Raw genomic sequence first — 13,491 nt, forward strand, 5'->3', positions numbered from 1 at the left:
ATGCATGCATACATTAAAATACTAGACTTTTCCAGTAAGCGGCCTGAGATGACCTCTAAAAATGGTTTGCTATTCACTTGGCCCAGAAAACGCCACAAAATCATGCAAGTCAAGAGGTTCAAATCTTTGTGTTCACTTTAAGAACACTCGTGAAACTTGAAACTGCCCAGGCCATTAAGGGTATGCATATCCGAAAAGCCACCAAGTATCTGAAGGATGTCACTTTAAAGAAGCAATGTGTGCTATTCCGTCGTTACAAAGGTGGAGGTGGTAGGTGTGCCCAGGCCCAACACTGGGGCTGGATGCAGGGTCAGTGGCCCAAAAAGAGTGCTGAATTTTTACTGCACATGCTCAAAAATGCAGAGAGTAATACTGAACTTAAGGGCTTAGATGTAGATTCTCTGGTCATTGAGCACATCCAGGTGAACAAAGCCCCCCGAGATGCAGCGCAGGACTTACAGAGCTCATGGTCAGATCAAACCATACATGAGCTCTCCCTGCCACATTGAGGTGATCCTTACTGAAAAAGAGCAGATTGTTCCTAAACCAGAAGAGGAGGTTGCCCAGAAGAAAAAGATGTACCAGAAGAAACTGAAGAAACAAAAACTTACGGCCTGGGAATAAATGCCGCAAAAAATAAATGCAAATAAAAGTAAAAAAAAAATAAAAAATAAAATACTAGAAAGATCATTAATAAATAAAATCAATATAGAACCCAGGGAGATAAAACAAGCAAAAATATATCTAAAACGGGTAGAGAAAGGCATTATTAGTTATAAAATGCAGAATTAAATGACAGAAACAAGTAAACAATCTAAAACAAAATTTATTTGACTGAAAAAAAGTAGACAAACTAGTGATTCAGGTGGGGGAGTACAGGTGGCGAATGAACAGCACTGTGAATGAGACATTGAAATGACTACATATTTAAATTTAAAAGGACACTATCTTTCTCGGTGATTAAAATGTTCTGGGATTAGTGGTGTTGTACATACAACTTTGTGAATATACTAAAAACCACTGAACAGTATACTTTTTTTTTTTTAAAGATTTATTTATTGATTGATTGGTTGATTGCTATGTTGGGTGTTCGTTTCTGTGCTAGGGCTTTCTCCAGTTGTGGCAAGCGGGGGCCACTCTTCATCGCGGTGTGCGGGCCTCTCACTATCGCGGCCTCTCTTGTTGCGGAGCACAGGCTCCAGACGCGCAGGGTCAGTAGTTGTGGCTCACGGGCCTAGTTGCTCCGCGGCATGTGGGATCCTCCCAGACCATGGCTTGAACCCGTGTGCCCTGCATTAGCAGGCAGATTCTCAACCACTGCGCCACCAGGGAAGCCCTGAACAGTATACTTTAAAAGGGGGGTGAATATTATGGTATATGAACTTTATCTCAAAAAACTTAAAAGTTAGTACTATAGACATTTTTATAATATATCTGAAAATCTGGACAAAGTGTCTGATTTTTATAAAGAAATGGGATTGACTTGATATCAGAATTGACTAGAGAAGAAGTGTAAAATCTTAATAGACTCCTTTCCAAAAGGAACATTTTTAAATTAAACCAAAAAAATAAATGTCATGGGAATTCCCTGGTGGTCCACTGGTTAGGACTCTGCTCTTCCACTGCTGGGGGCCAGGGTTCAATCCCTGGTTGGGGAACTAAGATCCCGCAAGCCTCAAGGCGCAGCCAAAAATAAAAATAAAGTAAATTAAAAAAACAATGTCACACAGCTACACTAGAGACACCAAATTAGATATATTTATAGATGAAACTATGAAATGTTTTAGGAACTCTTCCAGGACATAGACTGAGGTAGTAAGTTACCTGTTTTTATGAATCTGTCATAATCCTAAAGATAAAACTTACTAGGAGAACACAAAAAGATAATATGCCCAAAATCAGTTATGAAAATATGCAATGTTAAAAATTAGCAAATCAAATCCAGTAATCTATTGAAAGGAGATAAATGTTTGTCACAATCTGAATTTTGGAACAAAACATTTCTAATAAATCCTTATTCAAACTTGTTACTCACTTTCTGAAACTTGGAAATCAAATTGATTTAGTTAACATAGTATTCCTTAGTATTTTAACTCAGGAACCAAATAGATTTGGATAGCAAGGCGTTCTTGGAATACAACACAAGATAATTCACATGGAATTTCTAGAGTTTAAATAACTAAAGCACTGTAAATGAAAATATACTATCAAGCCTCAATATATTCTAGCTGCACCCTTCTTATCAGTATTTGACAGAACGGGATATATTTTACAAATAAACTTGAGTTATCCTACCTGCTGCAATATCATTCATTTATACCCTGCATTCATTCATTCATTTATTTATACCCTGTCTACTTGTCACTTGAAGAGTCTTTAAAACAGCTAATGAATCCAATCATTGCCATGCATTTAGTATGAGGATGTAGTGGGAGGTTGGAAGGAGGTTGTTAAAACAATCACAGAATTTCAACTCTCATGGCAATTTGAATATAGAGTATGAAAGGTGTTCATTCCCATGATAGCAAGAAAACCTGGACAAGATAAAAATCATACTTTCCTATGGGACTATCTAAGAGTGGTAATAGGGAGTTCCCTGGCGGTCCAGTGGTTAGTACTTCACGCTTCCACTGCAGGGGGCACAGGTCTGATTCCTGGTCAGGGAACTAAGATCCCACATGCCATGTGGCAAAAAAAAAAAAAAAAAAAGTGGTAGAAGCAGGGAACTGAATTCCTGATAAAAATAAGCCCTTGATAGGTAAACAGATTGCTGCATGACTTTACATTCTTGGATGCGGTGCATGGTATGGGTATGGATATGGATAGATGAAGGTGTAGGCCTGACAGAGGAAGAGACTTTGCAGAGATAAAAAGAATTAGTAGAGCCTAAAGATACTTAGGACTTTTTGGATGGACAAGAATCTGGAAAAAACCCAAATGCAAAAGATTTTAAACAATACTATCAACCAACTTTATCTAATTGACATTTATTTAATGGTACTCTCAATAAGCACAATACACTTGCTTTTCAATGACATAGAAAACACTAAGACTACATGTTGGGCTATAAAATAAGATTCAGGTACTGTCAAAGGAATAACATACAGATTATATTCTTTAACACTGAGCTAAATAGAGTTAAATGGTTTTAACTTTAGGTGGGTGTATGATTCACCTAGAATTAATATTTGTGTATGGTATGAAGCATAAATTAAGGTTCATTTTTTTCCCTCACATAAATAGTCAGTTGTTCCAGCACTTCTTGTTAAAAAAGACTTTCATCTCTTCCATTGAGTTGCTTTGGTATTTTTATCAGAAATCAGTTGACCATATATGTACACCTTTATATTAGCAATGTACAATTGTAAAATGAAACAAAAATCAGCTTATAATAGTATCAAAAAGTATAAAATACTTAGGAGTAAGTTTGACAAAAGATATAAAAGATCTTTATATGGAAAACTACAAAACATTGCCAAGGAAAAAGACAAAATCTTTTTTGTGTGTGTGGCCACGCCACGCAGCTTGTGGAGTCTTAGTTCCTGGCCAGATATTGAACCCAGCCCTGGCAGTGAAAGTGCTGAGTCCTAATAACTGGGCGGCCAGGGAATTCCCTCGATAAGATCTAAATAGATGGAGATACCATGGCTGTGGATTGGAAAACTCAATGTCTTTAATAAAATTTCCCCAAATTTATCTATAGATTCCAATGCCATCCTAGTCAAAATACCAGCTTGCTTTTTATTTTAAATTGATAGAAGTTTTCTAAAATTTGTATAGGAATCCAAAGACCTAGAACAGCCAAAATCGGTATTGAAAAAGAACAAATTGGAGGACTTGTATCTGATTTCAAGACTTGCTATAGAGCTATGATAAACCAATAAAGACTGTGGTGTTTGCAAAGGATAGACAAATAGGTCAGTGGAGTAGAATAAAAAGTTCAGAAATGGACCACAACAAACCCCAGAGTTCAACTTTTTCCTCCTAATTGTCATTAACGTTTGTGAGAAACACACCTGGGAAATGTTTACTTAACTAAAATACATGAGTAAAAAGTAAAGTTTAGGAGATTATTGTAGGTAGTATTTGGGGTTAGGAGTTTTTCATGTCTGTAATATTAGATCCTGTAGAAAGTCTCTAGTTAGTCCTACTCTGCAGAAAGAAATGCCTCTCACCAAAGATCTCATAAATCTTTCCTTCCTCTGTAACTTCTCCTCCAGTCATATCTTATGAGAGACTGAATTATGGTAATGTTTACAAGAATAAGTGATATACATTAAATTGCATCATTAAAAACGTTTGAGAAAACCAGTTATTTTTAGTCTAAGGAAGAAAAATCTCCAAGAATTGAAGACTTTAAAAAGATAGAAAATGTATCTGGAATTTCAGTTCAGCACTGGCTTTGTTTCTAGTCCTGTTTTAATATTTGAATAGGTGCTGTCAGAAATAGAACTTTTCTTTTTCCTTACCTGTATACACTTTTAATATATCTTTTATTATATTCCTCTACCAAAATTACAAGAGTAATATATTTTAGCCACAACTAGTAAAAAATGAAAAAACATATAAATAATATCTGCACCCACCCCAATTCTTTCAGACCTATGTACAATTTCAAGAAAGCTTATTTACCTTTTCACACCTTTCTCCTTGCTCCTATCAACATTACACACATATCTGATTTGTCTTTGTTCAAATTTGTTTTTAATTTTTTTAAAATTTATTTATTTTTGGCTGTGTTGGGTCTTCATGGCTGCACGCAGACTTTCTCTAGTTGTGGCGAGCAGGGGCTACTCTTCGTTGCGGTGCACGGGCTTCTCATTGCAGTGGCTTCTCTTGTTGCAGAGCACGGGCTCTAGAGCGCAGGCTCAGTAGTTGTGGCGCACGGGCTTAGTTGCTCCGTGGCATGTGGGATCTTCCTGGACCAGGGATGGAACCCATGTCCCCTGCATTGGCAGGCAAGTTCTTATCCACTGCACCACCAGGGAAGCCCTCAAATTTTTAAATGGCATCAGGCTATGCACTATTTTCTCTAACTTGCTTTGCTCAAGCAAGTCTAACTTGTACATTCCCCCAGATCAATAAGTATAATCTTACTCTTTCTAAGATTACGTTATGCATTATATTCCTGATGTTCGTTATTTGTGCCTTTTCTTTTTCACTTGATTAGTCTTTGTGGTTTATTACTCTTTTGAAAGAACGACTTTTTGCTTTCTTAATACTCTTTATTGTGTGGACGTTTCCAATTTTATGTATTTTTCTATTTTTGGGTTTAATTTGCTGTAAAATTCTTATATCATTGATTTTCACCATTTCTTCTTTTCTAATATGTGTATTTACGACTACAAATTTCCCTATAAACTTTACCTCATCCCATTAAGTTTCTTAAATTTTATTTTTATTATAATTTAAATAATTTTATAAATTCAACCATAAAATTTTCTTTGATCTGTGTTTTTAAAAAACTCTTTATCTTGAAATACATTTAGATTCACATTAAGTTGCAAATACACATATAGGGAGATCCCATGTACTCTTCACTCATTTTCCCTCAAAGGAAATATTTTGCATAACTATAGTACAATAGCAAAACCATGAAATTGACATTGGTACAATCCACAAAATTTAACCAGTTTTCACCAGTTTTATATGCACTCATTTCTATGTGTGTAGTAATAGTTCTATATAATTTTATTAAGGGTGTAAGTTTCATGTAGCCACGATATACAAAACTGTTTAATCCCCACAAGGCTACCTTATGCTACCACTTCATAGCCACACCCACCCCTTCCCACATCCTTAAGCCCTGGTAACCATTAATCTGTTTGCCATTTCAATAATTTTCTAAATTTCAATAATGTTATATAAATGGAATGATATAGCATGTAATCTTTTTGTGGTTGGCTTTTTATTCCCTCAGCATAATTGCCTTGAGAGCCATCCAAGTTGTTGCATGTATCAGTTTATTCTTTTTATTGCTGAGTGTTATTCCATGGCATGAATGTACTGCAATTTTTAAACTATTGTTCCATTTGAGGACATTTGGATTATCCCATTTGTTTGTCATTACTATTTTCCTCTTTCTTGAATTATCCTGGATAAAGAACAACTTTTTTTTTTTTTTTTTTTTTTAAAGGATTTTCTTATTTATTTATTTATTTATTTTTGGCTGTGTTGGGTCTTCGGTTCGTGCGAGGGCTTTCTCCAGTTGCGGCAAGCGGGGGCCACTCTTCATCGCGGTGCGGGGACCGCTCTTCATCGCGGTGCGCGGGCCTTTCTCTATCGCGGCCCCTCCCGTCACGGGGCACAGGCTCCAGACGCGCAGGCTCAGCAATTGTGGCTCACGGGCCCAGCTGCTCCGTGGCATGTGGGATCTTCCCAGACCAGGGCTCGAACCCGTGTCCCCTGCATTAGCAGGCAGATTCTCAACCACTGCGCCACCAGGGAAGCCCAAGAACAACTTTTTATTTTTCTACTTCCTGTCTCTTTTAGATTGTTAGTTATGAAATTTTGACTCTTTTTCAATGGTTACCATAGAAAACACAGCATGCATCCTTGGCTTAATGAAATCTATTATACATTAGTGCTTTTATGTCTCCTCACAGCATAGAACATTACTTTCTTTTTATTTACTCACACATGCTTTTATGTGATATTGGTATATTCTTTGATTTTCTACAAATTAAAAACCCTATGAGATATTACTATTATTTTATACATTTCAATATTCACTTAGATTTACTGATGTATTTACCTTTTTCGTTGCTCATTTATTCCTGCATCTCTGTGCTTCTCTCTGGTCTCTCTCTCTCTCTTTTTTTTTTTCTTTCACATTTTGGCCGTGCCACGCAGAACGTGGGAATCTTAGTTCCCTGACCGGGGATCGAACTGGTGTCCCCTGACGCGGAAGCGCGAGTGTTAACCACTGGACTGCCAGGGAAGTCCCCTTTCTCTGGTCTCATGTTCCTTCTGCTGAAGAACTCCTTTAGTATATTGTTTTATTGGATTTCTGCTAATGATGAATTCTTTGGAGGGGTTTTGGGGGTTTGGGGAGTCTTTTTATTTTGCCTCCATTTAAAATACTTTTTTGTCATGCAAAACTTTAAAAACACACAAAAGTAGAGAGACTAATATGTTTGCTGTGTAGCCATCACCCAGATTCAACTATTATCAACTCATTGCCAATCTTGTTTTATCTATTCCCCTACCCACTCAACCCCTTCCCCAATTATCTGAAGCAAATTTCAGACAGATTTAATTTTTCTTATAAATATTTCCATAAATATTTTTAAACATAAGAACTATTTTTTGAATGACATAATCATAATATCATTATCATACCTAAATATTAACAGTAATTCCTTTATATAATCACATGTCCAGTGAGGGTCCAAATTTTCCTGATTGGTTCCTTTTTTTTTTTTTTTTTTTACCAGTTTGTTCAAATCAGGAAATCAGGATCCAGAGAAATTCCATACATTGCAACTGGTTGGTTTGTTTTCTAATCTTTTAAAAAAGATTTCCCCCTCCCTTTCTTTTTTCTTGCAACTCTTTATTCATGAAAACCAGGTAATTTGTTCAGGACTTTCCCAAAGTATGAAATTTGTTGACTCTATTCCCTTGGTTTCATCTCATGCTCCTCTGTCCCTGGTAATTCTTAAAAACTAAAGAGCTAAAGCCTTAATCAGATTTTGGTTTAATGTTTTTTTGTTGTTGTTGTTTTGTTTTGGCTGTGCTGCGTGGCTTGTGGGATCTTAGTTCCCCAACCAGGAATTGAACCCAGGCCCTTGGCAGTGAAAGCGTGGAGTCCTAACCACTGGACCACCAGGGAATTCCCTAGAATGCTAGAATGCATTATTGACCCCCAAATTCTTCACACTTCCCTGAATCCACCCATGTTTCCATTATCTCTTGCTGCATAATGTATCACCCCCAAATTTGGTGGTTTAAAGCAATCATCATTAATTATTATCTCGTGGTTTTGTGGTTGACTAGAGCTTAGCTAGGCAGTCCTCTCTCAGGTCCTTTCATGCATTTGCAGTCAGATAGTGGCTCATAATTGCTTTCACTTTAAAGTATTTTATTTATTTATTTATTTATTTATTATTTATTTAGTTGCGTTGGGTCTTCGTCGCTGCGAGGGCTTTCTCTAGTTGCAGTGAGCGGGGGCTATTCTTCATTGCAGTGTGTGGGATTCTCAATGCAGTGGCTTCTCTTGTTGCGGAGCACGGGCTCTAGGCACGCGCGGGCTTCAGTAGTTGTGGCACGCGGGCTCAGTAGTTGTGGTGCATGGGCTTAGTTGCTCCGTGTCATGTGGCATCTTCCTGGACCGTACTTCGGCAGGCGGATTCTTAACCACTGCACCACCAGGGAAGCCGTTGCTTTCACTTTAGATTTTTCTTGTTTTAATGTAACATGAAGTGGTCATCTGTAGAGTCAGTTCATTCTTGATACTTTGTGATTCTCAATTTGTAGAACTATTTCTACTTTATCCTTCATTTTACCTTCCCAAGAATTTTCAATAACTGTTCACTTCTTGCCTTTACTTCTTTATACTTTGCTTCCCATTAAGTGATCACATTTTTCATCACCTAGATTTCAACATCTTTCTTTTCAAGTTTCAACTTTAGTCTTTCAATTCTTCCATGTTTCAGAACCACTTATTGATTGTGTTCATGAGCTGTACAATAATCTGTTTCATTATAGCCTACAAATTGTTCTCTTTCATCCTCTGTTAACCAAATTTTCAGAAAAGGAGACCTGATTAAAATGAAGAGGTGTTTATTTGGGGTTTGTTAGGACTGCAACCAAGGAGATACAGATTTAAGAAGCACCTAAACTGTGTTCCGCTGGGCTACAAAATGGAGGAAGCTTATAAAGGCAAAAAACCACAAGTTTACATAAATTGCTTTTCAAGAGTTAGGATTGGAGCTGCCACGAAAAGAGTGCTTGTTAAGCAAGGATTGGTTGGGGTTCAAAATGATTACACAGTTTCAAAGTTACATAGCCACACAAATATAAGGTTATAGCTAGCAGCTGCTAGCAGATATTGTTTTGAAAACTTGGCTGGTGGTGTCCTTGAGTTTGATATAGTTCAAAAAATTCAAGCTCTCAGTGATGCAGGAATATGTCTGAAACCACGTCCACAGTGGCCACATGGCTCCATTTTTTCCCCACTTTATTTTTTATTTTTATACAATTTTTAAAGGTTACTTTCCATTTACACTTATTACAAAACATTGGCTATACTCCCCATGTTGTACAATACATCCTTGAGCCTATCTTACACCCAATAGCTTATGCCTCCCACTCCCCCACTCCCCCACTCCCTCACTCCCCCACTCCCCCACTCCCCCACTCCCCCACTCCTGTATTTGCCCCTCCCCTCCACTGCTAACCACTAGTTTGTTCTCTATATCTGTGAGTCTGCTTCTTTTTTGTTATATTCACTAGTTTGTTGTATTTTTTAGATTCCACATGTAAATGACATCATGCAGTATTTATCTTTCTCTGTCTGACTTATTTTACTTAGCATAATTCCCTCCAAGTCCACCCATGTTGCTGCAAATGGCAAAATTTTGCTCTTTTTTTATGGCTGAGTAAAATTCCATTGTATATATATACCACATCTTCTTTATCCATTCATCTGTTAATGGACACTTAGGTTGCTTCCATGTCTTGGCTATTGTACATAGTGCTGCTGCTACTGACCAGGGTTCTTGGACCCTTTAATCAATAGAAATTGATAAGAGGCCAGATGAGAAATTCAGGCAAGGCTTTATTGGGACTTGTGCTACAGCACAAGGGAGCAAGAACAAGTAACAGACGTCCTTGCCCGATCCTTGAGGAGGGGCAGCTGGTCCCTTAAATGCGTGCGAGTAGGAGCCGATCAGTGGGTTGGGCCATGTTCAGGGATCATTTGCTCCCAGCACCTCAGGGTTTTGGCCTTTTTGTATCTTATTGTTCATAATTGCCCTGACTCTGCATGTGTGCAGTTATTTTTAGTCTCTTATAGTTTCCTTTGTATTTTGTTGCTGGAGGAGACATTTGTCCAGGTGCAAGCACTCCAGTATAGGGTCCCAGGTCCCAGGTGCCAGCCTGTCTCACTGCTATGAACATTGTGGTGCATGTATCTTTTCAAATTAGAGGGTTTTTTTTTTTCAGATATATACCCAGGAGTGGGATCACATGGTAACTCTATTTTTAGTTTGTTAAGGAACCTCCGTACTGTTTTCCATAGTGGCTGCACCAATTTACATTCCCACCAACAGTGTAGGAGGATTTCCTTTTCTCTGCACCCTCTCCAGCATTTATTACTTGTAGACTTCTTGGGGATGGCCATTCTGATCGGTGTGAGGTGATACCTCATTGTAGTTTCGATTTGCATTTCTCTAATAATTAGCGATGCTGAGTACCTTTTCATATGCCTGTTGGGCATCTGTATGTTCTCCTGAATTCTGTGCTGGGTTTAACAATGAAAGCTCATGTTGAGTGCTACACATGGTATGGGAGGATTTCTGAAATTTTCTTAAAAGCAAGATTCCTGAGTTCATTTTCTTCCCTCTATTGCTATTCCTTCATTTTTCTTCTTTTCTCTCCTCTTCTCATTTGTAGTTGACTTGTTTCCCAAAGTTTGAGACTTTCTAGTATTCCAATCTTTACCTTTTCCAGGCTCAGAATTAGAACCACTGTCACTCTCTGCTTGTAACAGGGCAAAACAAGAAGCAGTAGTGGGAACAGAACTAAATACCACTGAGGCTATTGTAAAGATTTTTCTTTTAAAATACTTGTGTCAAGAATAAGTCCTCATTCATGAATGAAAGCTAGATTTCACCCGTAGACTCCTAACTGATGCTCCAAAACATATTCGCACAAAGTACATAGAGAAAGATAGAGTGCTGGGTGAGATCTAACTCAAGCAGAGTAGCAGCTTCAAAAACTGGAGGGTCCCATGAACTGGCAGTGTCTCTAGGTCACAGCCACAGCTTAGGCACATGGGCCTGGGGTCTGGCACTGGTCTCTCATGTCGAATCCCCATCCACCTGCCCTGGGCACAGCAGAGTGGCCACATCACTTCAGGGGCTCCAGAGTGCGTGCCCACCTATATTGCCTTTTGTGACCTACCCTTGGAAGTCATATACTATCATTTCCAACCACAGGCTCAACTAGTTCAAGGAGAGGGACCATTGAATTTCTCTTCTTCTCAAAGTCATATTGAAAGAATATGTGAGATAGGGAGATCTTATTGCGACTATTTGGAAAAAAAAACAATCAGTCACAACACTCTTGCCTTGAGTGCACTATATGCAAGATATAGTTTCCCTGCCCTTTATTTTGGATTTGGCCATGTGAGTTGCTTTGGACAATGTGCACATTCTGAGCCTAGGCCTTAAGAGGTTTTGTGTATTTCCAGTTTCCCTCTTCATTTTTAGCCACTGCCATGAGAAATATGTGCCCTGGCTACCTTACTGTCCAGAGACAATGAGAGCTGCCCCAGTCAAATCACCTCAGCTTAACCCATGGAGGAAAAGCTAACCCCCAGCCAACCTGCAGATGTGTGAATGACTATAAATGCTTGTTGTTTTAAACAAACTTTCTCACATTTCTTTTTTTTTAATTAATTAATTTATTGTTTGGCTGCGCTGGGTCTTAGTTTCGGTACGCGGGATCTTCGTTGCCACATGCGGGATCTTTAATTGTAGCATGTGGGATCTTTAGTTGCGGCATGAGGGATCTAGTTCCCTGACCAGGGATGGAACCCAGGCCCCGTGCATTGGGAGTGCAGAGTCTTAACCACTGGACAACCAGGGAAGTCCCACATCTCTTTTTCATGGTGAACTTAAGGAAGTTTTTTTGGCTTTTTTGATTGACCCCAGTTAGCCATAATACCCTAATTGTGCAGAATAATCTTTATCAATTATTATCACTTTGGACACAATACTCAAGAGGCTAAAAAGAAAACAGCTTCATTTTTGTCTCTCACTGTCTCTTTAAACATGCTCAGTGGAGCTAGATCTTCTTCGAACCTCTTAAAATTTAATTAGAGATCATGATTTTTCTGATAACTCCTACTTACTACAAATGGCTTCAGCTCAGTAATATAAATATGCAGTCTTCATGGCAGATTGAAAATTAAAACTTCTTCTGCTTTGATCTGCTTGCAGTTTATGGCAAATAGTATTTTCCAAAAATGGCTGTGACTATATTTTTGTTTCCACGTGGTCTTCCAGAACCTTGCCACTTTCCCATCAGGAAGTGGAGTCCATGTTCCCTCCTTTTGAATCTGGATGGGCTTTTAAAACTGTAAGTGGAAATGATGTTATGTGATTCTGAGGCTAGACATAAAAGGTGGTACAACTTCCATCTGGATCTTTCTTGGGACTCTTGCCTTGAGAACCTTGAGCTGCAATGTAAGATGTCTTAGGCTACCATGCTATTAAGAAGCTTAAACTACCCTACACAGAAACACCACCTGGAGAAACCTTGAGATTACATGAAATAAGAGATGTTCAGCCAGCTCCCAGTTGCTCCTGGAACTTCACACTGTTCCATGTTCAGCTATCATGAAAAATCTGAGCCAGAGCTGTCCAGATAGGCTGCTTCTGAATTCGTGACCCAGAGAAGCCATGAAAGATAATAAATGGTTGCTGTTGTTTGAAACCGTTAAACTCGAGAGACTGGATATACAAACACAATACCAGATCGTATACGACAACAGAGCTCTGACCCACAAACTCTGCAGTAAACAGCTGGTTTCCAACCAGAAAACCAAACTACAACTTTGGCAGCAATCAGCCCAGAACAGTCAGAACTTGGTCAATACCAGCTTCCCTATTTTTTGCCTCTGCTTCCAACTCAGAACCAACCAGAGAAAGCCAAACCATCACCCCCAAACCAATCACATAAGTTGCACTGCTTGTAGTTGGCCCACCTCCAGCTTCTCTATGCCAATAACCTCCATTCAGAATATACCTGAAGCCTTCCCTTTTTTCACTATAAAGCTTTGCCACTCCCCTGCCTGCCTTTGAGTCTCTGCCAAACACAGGTGACCGTGGCCTGTAATACCAGTCATTTGAAACAACCTAATGATAAAGAGAAACATTAATTACATAAGTGGCATGTAGAATTTACAGAATATTGTGGAAAACCCCTTAATGTTCAATATACATGTGATTTAAAAAGTAGGTTAAGAAAATACAAATATTAATGTGAAAGGATACTAGTTTAAATATAGCTATGTCTAAATACAGAAATTACTGTTTGTTTGTTTATTTATTTATTCATTCCTGGTTGTAGACGGTGGGAGGAGGCACCCGTGTGGTTTTGCGTTTGTATGTCCAGTCCTAGCAAGGTGGATGATCCCACGTGAGACTTCGAGTTCACCTGTGCCGGCCTCGCCACGCCCCCATCGCGCCTTGGGGAGGGGCTTGGAGAGCGCCCCAACCTGCGCAAGGTCTTCTGGGAGATGTGGTCCCGTCGCCTGGCCGCCTC

The 13,491-nt window shown here is 38.8% G+C and overlaps 1 pseudogene; it reads left to right on the plus strand.

Annotated features, from left to right (window-relative positions):
* The first annotated feature begins 61 nt into the window (after nt 1-61).
* LOC102998280 (60S ribosomal protein L17-like) lies at nt 62-624 on the plus strand (annotated as a pseudogene).
* The last annotated feature ends 12,867 nt before the right edge of the window (nt 625-13,491 follow it).

Source organism: Balaenoptera acutorostrata, chromosome 19 (assembly GCF_949987535.1).
Source record: "Balaenoptera acutorostrata chromosome 19, mBalAcu1.1, whole genome shotgun sequence".
In the NCBI taxonomy this organism is placed as follows: domain Eukaryota; kingdom Metazoa; phylum Chordata; class Mammalia; order Artiodactyla; family Balaenopteridae; genus Balaenoptera; species Balaenoptera acutorostrata.